General features: G+C 37.9%; 4 long non-coding RNA genes across 4 annotated transcripts; 1 reads left to right on the top strand and 3 right to left on the bottom strand.

The window, feature by feature from the left end:
* Nucleotides 1–907: 907 nt before the first annotated feature.
* Nucleotides 908–1405, bottom strand: LOC118492479. The gene is made up of 2 exons (XR_004893943.1): nt 1272–1405; nt 908–1196 (listed from the first exon to the last, which is right to left on the bottom strand). It is a non-coding gene; the product is annotated as an uncharacterized LOC118492479 (long non-coding RNA).
* Nucleotides 1406–3962: 2557 nt separating this feature from the next.
* Nucleotides 3963–4316, bottom strand: LOC110938998. The gene is made up of 3 exons (XR_002591878.2): nt 4251–4316; nt 4112–4168; nt 3963–4012 (listed from the first exon to the last, which is right to left on the bottom strand). It is a non-coding gene; the product is annotated as an uncharacterized LOC110938998 (long non-coding RNA).
* A 327-nt stretch (nt 4317–4643) lies between these two features.
* LOC110938997 lies at nt 4644–4973 on the bottom strand. Its single transcript, XR_002591877.2, has 3 exons — nt 4950–4973; nt 4785–4852; nt 4644–4702 (listed from the first exon to the last, which is right to left on the bottom strand). It is a non-coding gene; the product is annotated as an uncharacterized LOC110938997 (long non-coding RNA).
* Nucleotides 4974–7996: 3023 nt separating this feature from the next.
* Nucleotides 7997–12723, top strand: LOC110940936. The gene is made up of 3 exons (XR_002593685.2): nt 7997–8104; nt 8191–8252; nt 12631–12723. It is a non-coding gene; the product is annotated as an uncharacterized LOC110940936 (long non-coding RNA).
* Nucleotides 12724–12956: the final 233 nt, after the last annotated feature.

The raw sequence follows: 12956 nt of genomic DNA, 5'->3' as shown, positions 1-12956 counted from the left end.
ATATACCAAACAAACTTGCGATTAGTTTATGCACAGCTATTCATAATCATTTTATCATGAAATAAGGATACCTGAACAAATGTCTCGCTCGACCAATAGTTTCCCTTGACGCATTATGCAAGGTTCGCTCGGTCCAACAACTCAAGCAAATGTTTTCTATGTTTTTTAGGGGGAAGATGGGTGCTTCTCTCCACAGGGCATACAAGACACAGGTTGTTGGCGGAAGCCCGCCAAATTTAACATATAAAGTTTTTTTATATGTTAAATATGGCGGGTTGCCGCCAATAACCTGTGTTTTGTATGCCCTGTGGAGAGAAGCACCCATGTTCCCCCTAAAATGCAAAGAAAACATTTGCTTGAGTTGTTGGACCGAGCGAACCTTGCACAGGCTCAGTTTTTGCATCACAGCCTCAAACACTTTCAGTTCAGATAGATTACACAGGCTCAGTTTTTGCATCACAGCCTCAAAACACTTTTACTTCAGACAGATTAAGAACACAAGCTCAGCTTATGCATCATAGACTCAACACTTTTAGTTCAGACAGATTAAGAACACAAGCTCAGCTTTCGCATCACAGCCTCAAACACTTTCAGTTCAGACAGATTAAGAACACAAAATCCGGAGTACACAACAAGAGTAATTTGCCACTAAACTTAAACAACCTTTAAAGCATGATGTACGAGTGTTTTAAGCACAATAAACACATATGTAACCTCACAAGCTCAGCTTATGCATCATAGCCTTAACAGTTTCAGTTCAGACATATTAAGAACAAAGCTCAGCTTATGCATCATAGCCTCACAGGCTCAGCTTATGCATCATAGCCTCACAGGATCAGCTTAATACAAAAATTAAAGTAAGATAAATAAGTTCGTTTACAGACAAATGGTTACAAACAAATCAATCGAGTCGTTAATCAAACGATTAAACGCATAAACAAAACAATAAATATGAATTTGTACATTCTGATACATATCTACTTAGAGGTGGCAGTTTTTTTATTTTTTTATTAACCATGCCGCTGCGCTCGTTGCGGCTGCCCTCACCGCGCCGCTGCGGCTGCACTTGTTGCGCTCGCATGCTCACTGCACCGATCAAATTTTAGTAAAGTACACGGATGGTAAGCCAGAGACAACTGAGGTGATGGCACCAAGCAAGAATGACACAGTGCTGAACACTGCTGTTCCCTTTTACCCTGCATATACCAAACAAACTTGCGATTAGTTTATGCACAGCTATTCATAATCATTTTATCATGAAATAAGGATACCTGAACAAATGTCTCGCTCGACCAATAGTTTCCCTTGACGCATTATGCAAGGTTCGCTTGGTCCAACAACTGAAGCAAATGTTTTCTATGTTTTTTAGGGGGAAGATGGGTGCATCTCTCCACAGGGCATACAAGACACAGGTCATTGGCGGAAGCCCGCCAAATTTAACATATAAAGTTTTTTTATATGTTAAATATGGCGAGCTGCCGCCAATAACCTGTGTCTTGTATGCCCTGTGGAGAGATGCACCCATGTTCCCCCTAAAATGCAAAGAAAACATTTGCTTGAGTTGTTGGATAGATTACACAGGCTCAGTTTTTGCATCACAGCCTCAAAACACTTTCAGTTCAGATAGATTACACAGGCTCAGTTTTTGCATCACAGCCTCAAAACACTTTTAGTTCAGACAGATTAATACTTTTACAACTGGAAGACTCAGACATGTAATTGAGAGATGAACACAACTACGGGTAAAGCCATGGCTGCAACACACGGTTGCAAAGTGAGAACTATGCAACCTGGATATTGCCCCGCCAAGATGCTACTCGGATCTCCTATGTACCCTCAAAATACAATCATCACAGTCTATTGTGTTATGTAACCCCGCTTTAAAGCATGATGTACAAGAGTAATTTTCCACTAAACTTAAACAACCTTTAAAGCATGATGTACAGCTGTTTTAAGCACAAGAAACACATATGTAACCTCACAGGCTCAGCTTATGCATCATAGCCTTAACAGTTTCAGTTCAGACATATTAAGAACACAAGCTCAGCTTATGCATCATAGAGTCGACAGGCTCAGCTTATGCATCATAGAGTCGACAGGCTCAGCTTATGCATCATAGCCTCACAGTTGAGTGTAGTTGAGTGTTAGTTCAACTGAGATAAACTTACAATTTGAAAGTTTAATTCGTCTCAGTTGAGTGTAGTTGAGTGTTTGTAGAGTGTTGATACATCTGAAGTATTTATAGAGACTGAAGCAAGCATGTGGTCTTTCACACAGTGTTTATAGAGACTGCAGCAAGCAAGCAAGCTGTCTTAAGTGTTTGACCATAAAAAAAAGATCAATATCAGTCAGTAAATCAAATCTGAGAGTTCATAATGCCCACCTAACTGAGCATGCTATTGATTCAATATGTTAAGCAATATAAGAATTCATAATGGCGACTCTTGTATGTATTTCGCAAAAAAAAGTATACCCACCGTAACACCAACATATGTATCTATACTTCTATACTACTTTATAAAGCATATAGGAAGGATAGAATGGTCTTTTGCCACTTTACAACTCTTTAAAGCCCATTGTACAAACCTCTTAAGCACAAGTGTTGAAAACTTGTTTTCAACACCTGATGATACCACGCGGATCTTAGCGGATCTACTTGACCCGGTTTTTGTTTGATGGATCCAATATATTCGTATTATCACAGTTTACAACCACAATTTCATCCGCCGCTCCACATTTCAGTTTTTAGTTTATCTCCAGTGGTAAGTAGTAAAAAAACAAAAAGGACAAAAGTCAAAGAAAAGCTACTGACATGACTTGCTTTTTGAATTGTCTTTGGATTATAAGTTGAAGTTGGATTCTAACTAAACACACTTCACATCCAATACAAATATAACACACATAAGAAACCAAAACAGACCATCATGCTTCATGGTTAAAATAGAATAACAAAGTTAGTTTCTTTAAATACAAAAAAGACCATTATAAAGCACACAAACTATATAGCTTTTAACCTAGATTCTTATTTCAAAATTCGAAACAACAGTAAAACAAAGCCAGTTGAATTTTTATAATATTTCAAATCTGCATAATCAAAACATAAAAACACATATAACTAATTATATCTCCACACACAAAATCTTTAATTTTTCCCCTAAATCCCCTAAAGAATCAAGCTTAAAAATACAAATATAACACACATAAGAAACCAAAACAGACCATCATGCTTCATGGTTAAAATAGAATAACAAAGTTAGTTTCTTTAAATACAAAAAAGACCATTATAAAGCACACAAATTATATAGACTACCAAAGTAATTGGATCAAACCAATCCTAAAAAAACAAAGTAACAGCAAACAGGTCAAACACTTACAAACGGGTCGATCCAATTCCGACTATGTTTATATCTAACGGGTCAAACAATAAATTAGCTAAAAAAATGTGGCAAGCAAGTTAAATAGGTCGACAGCCGTGCAAAGTGTACTTTTAGTACATAAAATTTTTGAATCAGTTTATTCAAAGTAGTATATTATAATAATGATACAAAATCTGTGCTTATATTGGACACCCTAATTATTTATCAAAACCATTCGAAACGTGTTTTGGGTCGACCTGCCCGTAGTTTTGGCCCGTTACACAGCCCGCCTAACCGGCCAAGCACCTAGCATGAAGCAATGAGAAAAAGAGCAAAAATCATACCTACTCCCATTGATGTGGGAAAGTTGTTCACCACAAGCAACTTGAAAAGATAGATTGAAATTACTACCTGCAGGAGAAGGGGCAAGAAACAAAAAGCTCATGAACAAATAAATACGTTATACGATGACAACAGGAAAGATGCATTAAATATTAAGTAAATAAAATCGGTAAATACCTTAAAAAACAAACTCCAGTCGCTTCCTTCTGCCAAGATTCTAGCTACATTACCTACTTCATTCCTTATTCAATTGAGCCGCACCATGTTCGACGGTTGAAGCGTGTTAAGCAAACTTCAACCTACAAACCGTAGAGCTGCACAATAAGAGTATCACAATTAGTATAATTCATTGAAAATTAAAAACTGAAAACAAATTATGTGTTTGAACTTTAAACAAAGAGATGGGGTCTCACTTGACTGTCAATGTAGCACCGTATATCCTTCCATAGTCCTGTTGTTTTAAACTTCTCCTGAAATGATGTCGAAATTCCCATTTAATACAAAATTCAATGATTTTTAAAACCTTTAAACGTCAAAAACAAAATCAATTACCCCTAAACCATGTGGGGAATCAGATCGAGATGGCTAGTAGTCGAATCAGCAATTGGATCAAACCAATCCTAAAAAAACAAAGTAACAGCAAAACTACTTATAATTAGAGAGATTCAAATTTAAATCATATTAAGCGATGACTATTTGGTATGTGCATGCACTCTGCATAACTCCCATGTTGAGGCTGTCCGCCAGCCGATTCCTGTATGGTTCCTTCGCCGGTGAGCTTGCAATCGGATTCTCCTTACAAACAAAACCATAATTCAGTAACCGATTAGATCAAACAAAAAGCCCTAATTATGAAACAGAAATTACGTTTTCGTATAATTCATTGAAAATTAAAAACTGAAAACAAATTATGTGTTTGAACTTTAAACAAAGAGATGGGGTCTCACTTGACTGTCAATGTAGCACCGTATATCCTTCCATAGTCCTGTTGTTTTAAACTTCTCCTGAAATGATGTCGAAATTCCCATTTAATACAAAATTCAATGATTTTTAAAACCTTTAAACGTCAAAAACAAAATCAATTACCCCTAAACCATGTGGGGAATCAGATCGAGATGGCTAGTAGTCGAATCAGCAATTGGATCAAACCAATCCTAAAAAAACAAAGTAACAGCAAAACTACTTTTAATTAGAGAGATTCAAATTTAAATCATATTAAGCGATGACTATTTGGTATGTGCATGCACTCACCATAACTCCCATGTTGAGGCTGTAATGATTTTGTTGTAAACTGTGATAATACGAATATATTGGATCCATCAAACAAAAACCGGGTCAAGTAGATCCGCTAAGATCCGCGTGGTATCATCAGGTGTTGAAAACAAGTTTTCAACACTTGTGCTTAAGAGGTTTGTACAATGGGCTTTAAAGAGTTGTAAAGTGGCAAAAGACCATTCTGTCCGCCAGCCGATTCCTGTATGCTTCCTTCGCCGGTGAGCTTGCAATCGGATTCTCCTTACAAACAAAACCATAATTCAGTAACCGATTAGATCAAACAAAAAGCCCTAATTATGAAACAGAAATTACGTTTTCTCTATAAATCTCACAGAACATTAAAATAATCACAAAACCAACACAGATCTAAAAGTATTATCACACATCTAAAAGTATTATCATAGATCTAAAAGAATTATCAAAGATTCACAGATCTAAAAGTATTATCACAGATCTAAAAGTATTAAAACAGATCTAAAAGTATTATCACAGATCTGACAAAGCCCTAATGCAAGAAATTAAAATTGGTCCATTCACAGATCTGACAAAGCCCTAATTATCAAACAAAAAGCCCTAATGTTGATCCATTCACAGAACATTAAAATAATCACAAAACCAACACAGATCTAAAAGTATTATCACATATCTAAAAGTATTATCACAGATCTAAAAGTATTATCACAAATCTAAAAGTATTAAAACAGATCTAAAAGTATTATCACAGATCTGACAAAGATTAAAAAAAACGTACAAAATAGGGTTAAAAACATGACCTGTTCCATGGATGAAAGGGGAGAAGACGGTGATGGCAAAGACAGGTTCCATGGATGAGCGGTGGAGGTGCGGTGGAGGTGCGGTGGAGGTGCGGTGGAGGTGCTTCAGTTATGCGGTGGAGGTGCTTCAGTTATGCGGTGGAGGATCTAGGGTTTAGAAAGTGAAAGAAATGTGGAGCGGCGGATGAAATTGTGGTTGTAAACTGTGATAATACGAATATATTGGATCCATCAAACAAAAACCGGGTCAAGTAGATCCGCTAAGATCCGCGTGGTATCATCAGGTGTTGAAAACAAGTTTTCAACAATTGTGCTTAAGAGGTTTGTACAATGGGCTTTAAAGAGTTGTAAAGTGGCAAAAGACCATTCTATCCTTCCTATATGCTTTATAAAGTAGTATAGATATATATATATATATATATATATATATATATATATATATATATATATATATATATATATATATATATATATATATATAGAGGATTAGGTTCAAACGTGAACAAAAGAGTGAACTGCGTGAACTGATCTGGGCCCTTGATTTTTATGATCTTGAGATTAAAGTGAGTGGCATGATAGTAATTATTTGGTTAATTTTTTCCATTTAATTAAATACAAAAATGGTATATGTGTAATTTCAATCTTAAATTGATTGGATAAATCTCTCACAAATCAAGTAATCAATTATCCTCTTAAATTGATTGCATAAATCTCTCACAAATCAAATCAAGGATTAGGAAAGATGTAACTTAATTCAATTATTAAAATAATTATTTGTTTAAATGTGATGTATACATGTGTATTCTGATTTTGCCCTCTTTTTAATGCGATGTACACATGTGTATATCGTCTGTTTTTGTGATATCTCATATTTTTTTTTGTATTGAATGTTGATGTACACCTGTGAATTACTGTACACATATGTACGATGCTGAGTACACATGTGTAATGTTCTATTTATATCCATGTACACAGGTGTATACCGTTGAAATATGAAGGTTACGTGGATCTTAAAAATCAAAATTTGAATTCTGGTGATGAAATCCGAAATAAAAATTAAAATTGAAATCTGGTGATTTGTTGTTTGTTTTGATAATTATCTTATTAATAAATAAACATAATGTGGATAATGAATTTAAGTTAGGAAAGATGTAACTTAATTCAATTATTAAAATAATGATTTAAATCTATTTTTTTATATAATTACAATCCTACCCTTAACAACTAAAAAGGAAATCAAGGGTCCATATCTGTTCACGCAGTTCACTCTTGGGAGGTTGTTCACGCTGGAACCCTACCCTTATTGTGAGAACCGCGAGAACCAATATGAACACAACCTAAAATAGCTAAAAAAACCTAACCACCCCCCCCCCCCCCAAAAAAAAAAAACCTAACCCCCCCCCAAAAAAAAAACCTAAACCCCCTCCCCCACCCCCCCCAAAAACCTAAACCCCCCCCCCCACCCCCACCCCGCCCCCCAAGCTAAAATGCTAAAAACTAAACCTACAAAAAACCTAAAAAAATATAAAAAAAAATTTTATGCTCAAATCGCTACTTTTAGTGGCCAAATTTTTTTTTATTTAAATTTTTTTTTAATTTTTTTAAATTTTTTTTTGGCTTCGAAAAGTAGCGATTTTTATATAAAAAATATTAAATTTTTTTTGTGTGACTTTTAGCTATTTTTAGGCATTTTTGGTTGTGTTCACATTGCTTCTCGCAATAAGAGGTGGTTCTCGCATGATCTTCTCCCCATATATATATATAGGGCTTGGCTATACAAGAAACCCCATCTTTTTTAAAAAAACTATGCAAACCCAATACCATCCATTGATTATGTTTCATCACACTTGATCAATGGCTCTCATAATTTTGGTAACAATTAGATTTAAAAGAAATGTAATAATACACATTAGTCAACTAGAAGGGCATTTTGGGTAGTATATTCCTTCTCTTTCCACTGTCTAGTCCTATCATCTTTAATGCACCTCTCTTTCTCTCTCTTCATATCCAATTCAAAATCACAATCTCAGCTCTCTCAATTCCCTCTTTCCCATGACTTTCCCTTCTCTCTACACAACACTTACAACCTGCAAGCCTAAAGAGAGAGTGAGAGCCGTGAGAGAGAGTACCAGAGAAATCGAAAGAGAAAGAGTGGTCCAGAGAAATCGAAAGAGAGAGAGAAAACTGGTGGTGGTGGTTCAAGCTAAACCGACGCGTGTTTATGATTCTTGAAAGTTTCTTGAAGTATAAAAGTAGATGGTATGACTTTCCTTATCGTGGAGCCAAGGGAATAGTTGCAGGAGTGATTGTCGGTGAGCATGAGCTAAACCGACGCGTGTTTATGATTCTTTACCGCATGTATGTTTATTTATTTTTGTTTTTGAGTTCAATCGTCATTTTGGTAGTATCATTTACTTCATGGTTGCATAATGTTTTCTGTGAAGGTCTTCGAATCGGGATCCTGGTGCTAAGGCATCCGATAGTCTAAGTGCAAGAGATCATGCAGGTGTGTTTACCTTTTTACTCTTTTCCAATTTATAGTTCAGTAGTTCATAAATATTTGACTTGCCATTGGGACAACAATACGAAAGTATCAAAGTTATTAAAAGCTATGTAATTTGAAGTGATACATGATATACATACAAGGTTATTAATATAACACACAAGAAGTCCAAATATGCTAGGGAAATGATTTTGAAGTATTTGAGTGTTTTTTTCCCGAAAGGGTGTTATTCGAAAATTTATTTACCAAAATGGGTTGTTTAAAAAATATTTATTAAAATGGGTTGTTTTATAAAAAAAATAAAAATAAAAATAAAGGAAAAATAGAAAAACCCCCTAACCGTCCCATCGTCTTCTTCCTCGCTATTTTCCTTTTTTTTTTTTTAATAAAACAGCCCATTTTGGTAAACATTTATTAAATCACCACGCCGTGATACACTCGCCTCCGAATTGGGAAAACCCTCACCTAGAGTCGAAGCTGTGAACACTCTCTTGAAGGCACGACAATACGATGATGTAAAACCCGTTATGTGTAAGGATCAAACTAGTAATTGTCGCCTACTCACTCAGTCTCCCATCATTATTAGGTGCTGCTGAAACTAGATGATGAGGGGCCAGGAATGGAATTTGAGTTATTTGAAACAACAGATCACTCACTTACCACTTCACGACCACTTTAATGACAATTCCACCAATGAGAATTGATTTCGGTGCATTTGATGAAATTTCGAGTCTTTTCCAAAACCCCTCCTCCTAAATCTCCATTTTTTTTATCTTCAAAATTTAAATGTCACTGAATTCGATAATATGCTTTCTCGATTCACTCATTCAATTTTTGTTTTTCAACTTCTGAATTACGTTCCTTTACTTTGCAAACCTTTTTTATCTATTCAAAATCGAACCTCTTTACCACTCACTAATTCGTTTTTTCATGGATGCCCTCCAAGTGTTTGATGAAATGCCTATGATTAATTTTTGGTTTTTACATCCAAATTTCGTCTCAACTTGAATCGTGATTTTTTTAGCCTTGATGACAACTCCTTCTACGCCTTTGAGTGGCTCCTGGCCATGTCCTTTTCGTATGTTTCATTGTTGCCCGGATGGTGAAGTGGGAAATAAGGGGATTTCTCGGTTGATCTCTCATCTCAAGAGGTTGCACCTTTCTAGTGAGGAACGTAGAAGTGTGTTGCGTGAGGCTATTTCTACGGACCATGGGTTGTTCATGAACGTAGAAGGTACTTTGAAGTTTTTTGGCCAATGGATGTGTGGGAAGTGTTTGAGTATACATGCATTGAGTCGTGGATGCCATCACCCCGATGGGCTTGTCCGTTTTAACAATCGTGATAATGACATAGATAGCTACATTATAGGGATTTCGAGGCCCTCTCCCAAGGCGCACGTGACCAACGTTCATGAGTCGTTCTTGTTGGATACCGTTCTACTAGATCGTGTCTTTAAAGCACCCATTGTCACCGTAAAGAGCATCCCTCATAGCTGTCGGTTAGCTTTCTCTCAGGCGTTGAAAACCGCTCTCTACAAAGTGGTTGCCCAACCTAGATCCGTTGAAGCGTGGGTTAGGTTGTTCCTTCTTCCTCGGTGCACTTTGCAAGTGGTCAGGCCAAAAAATAGGCAAGAAAGAAGGTCTGGGAATAGGAAGGCATTGCAACAAAGATCAATTCTGAATTCTTTAGCCACATGGGGGAAAGAAGATGGCATTTTTATGTTAGTTAAAAATATATTTGATAGTCCTACGGTGGGGTCTCTAGGTCAAAGAGGTGTTGATAATCCTGAGGAGAGTTCTGTTAGTAATACCAATGTTAGGCAGTGTCTTCGAAAGGTTGCTGATGGCCACTTTACAGCTGCAGTGAAGGTGTTATGTTCATCCGGTGTTGCTCCGTACAATGATAATACCATACAGGCTTTAGAGGCTAAACACCCGTACAGAGAACCTCCATCTATACCAGGTACTATATATTCTGAGCCTCACCTTGTAGCAGAGGTGGATAGTGTTCTTTGCTGCATTAAATCGTTTCCTAAAGGAACCTCATGTGGGAGGGATGGCTTGAGGGCACAACACATTTTGGATGCTTTTTGTGGAGAGGGGTCTGCTATTGCCACTGATCTCTTATGCGCTATCACTGCGGTAGTCAACTTATGGTTAGGGGGGAAATGTCCATCGTGTTTGGCAGAGTTTGTCGCGTCTGCTCCACTTACACCGCTTTTAAAACCCGACAATGGAATTAGACCTATTGCAGTGGGTACTATTTGGAGGCGTTTGGTTTCTAAGGTTGCTATGAAGGGTGTTGGTAAAGAAATGACCAAGTACCTTAATGATTTTCAGTTTGGAGTCGGCGTGTCGGGTGGCGCTGAGGCCATTTTGCACAGCGTCAATAGGGTTCTAAGTGAACGTCACACTGATGGGTCTCTTGCAATGCTTACGGTAGATTTTTCTAATGCTTTTAACCAGGTGGATAGATCAGCCTTACTTCGGAAGGTCAGGATGAGGTGCCCTTCTATTTCTTTGTGGGTGGAATTTCTATATGGGCAGCCAGCAAGATTGTATGTTGGAGATGGGCACATTTGGTCTACCACGGGAGTTCAGCAAGGGGACCCATTGGGACCACTTCTTTTCGCGCTTGTTTTGCACCCCCTTGTGCATCAGATTAGAGACAAATGCAAGCTTCTCCTTCATGCTTGGTATCTTGATGATGGGACTGTCATTGGAGGTTCAAAAGAGGTGGCTAGAGTGTTGGACATCATTAAGGTGTCGGGTCCAATATTGGGTCTTGAACTTAATATTAAGAAAACTGAGCTATTTTGGCCTTCTTGTGATGGTAGCAAGTTTCGTGAAGGATTATTTCCTAAGGACATCGGGAGGCCATTAGTGGGGGTGAAGCTTCTTGGGGGGGGGGGCTGTTAGTAGAGACGCAAGCTTTATTAGTGGGTTGGCAAAGAATAGAGCTGCTAAGGCAGTAGATTTGATGCGTCTTCTACCGAAATTAGGTGACCCGCAGAGTGAACTACTATTGCTTCGATCCTGTATGGGCATTGCCAAACTTTTCTTTGGCCTGAGGACATGCCAACCTGTACACATGGAAGATGCAGCGTTGTTTTTTGACAAAGGTTTGCGTGAGGCGATTGAGGAATTGGTGGTTTGTGGAGGTCCTTTCTTTGGAGACCTCCAGTGGCGACTGGCTTCTTTACCTATTAGGTTTGGAGGTTTGGGGTTGTATTCGGCTGTAGAGGCTTCATCCTATGCTTTTGTGGCCTCGAGGGCCCAATCGTGGGTGCTACAGGACCACATTTTAAGAGACAGTGGCATATGCGGTATGGATTCTGATTATGTTTGTGCTTTGGCTTGTCTTCGTGATACGATTCCAAGCTTTGACTTCAGCGGTTTCACTGATAAGGACACCGCCCCCCTAAAACTCAACATGCATTGGTGAGTGCTCTTTTTAGTAAAATTGTCCACGAAATTGAAGTACAGTTTGACTTGACCGTTAGACAAAGAGCCGTTTTTGAGTGTCTCCGAGCACCACATGCACAAGATTTTCTTCTTGCTATACCTATAGATGGGTTAGGCCAGCATATGTCGCCGGTGGAGTACCGTACTATTCTTAAGTATCGCCTCATGATTCCTTTATTCCCAGTTGATGAGGTATGCCCGGTTTGTCATAAGGTGTGTTTGGATTCTTTTGGTGAGCATGCCGTTCATTGTAAAGAGCTCCCGGGGTTCAAATACCGACATGATTTGGTTAGGGATGTCCTTTTCGACATATTCAGGTGTGCTGGCATTTCTGCTAAGAAAGAGGCACCCGCTAATTTCTTAACAGACCCGTTGGAAGGGAGATCTACCCTTCGACCAGCTGACATTCTGGTCTTTGGATGGGTAGGAGGAAAACACGCATGTGTGGATCTAACAGGGGTTTCTCCGCTTGTGGGCTTAGGGAGTAGTGCTTTCACAGTGGGTCAGGCTGCTTTAAAGGCTGCTTCAGGTAAGGTGATCAAGCATGAGAAAGCATGCCTTGACAACCAGCACGTGTTTATCCCTTTTGCTTTTGATACTTTTGGTTTTCTGGCGCCAGAGGCTGTGGACCTACTTAGTCGAGTTCAAAAGGTCATGCATAGTAATGTTATGACCCCGAGATCTATGGACGTAGTTTTTAAAAGGCTTAGTTTTGCTATTCAAAAAGGGGTAGCGGCGCAGCTTGTAGCCCGTTTACCAACTATCTCGATGTAAATTATTAACATTAAAGTGGTTTTATTTATTTATTTATTTATTTAGTTTAAAAAAAAATAAGGGTTGATTAAATTATGAAAGCTATGCATTTATTGAGAGGTTAATATTTTATCACATGATTGTTTACTAGATATGCATGTAGTCATTTTGCAGGAAAAGAAGTTGCTCGACTTGCCTAAGTTGCTAGATATATGTGCCATATATGGTCATGAGAATGAAGAGCTGACTCGATTAATTGTAAGTGGTCATGAGAATGAAGAGTTCCCGACTTGTATTCATGTATATGAAAGTCACATCCTTTGGGAAAGAAATCTTCGTTCATTTATAACATGTGTTGATGGTTCAAGCTGTAACAGAACACCATGATGTAACCTGACATGTGTTCATGTATAACATGTGTTAAGCCACTGTTAGAATGATATATAACGTGGGAAAGAACTCTTCGTTCGTTTATAACATGTGTTTGTT

Source organism: Helianthus annuus, chromosome 5 (assembly GCF_002127325.2).
Source record: "Helianthus annuus cultivar XRQ/B chromosome 5, HanXRQr2.0-SUNRISE, whole genome shotgun sequence".
Classification (NCBI taxonomy): Eukaryota; Viridiplantae; Streptophyta; class Magnoliopsida; order Asterales; family Asteraceae; genus Helianthus; species Helianthus annuus.
The sequence above is the reverse complement of the archived record's forward strand: the minus strand, read 5'-3'. Positions and strand labels throughout refer to the sequence as shown.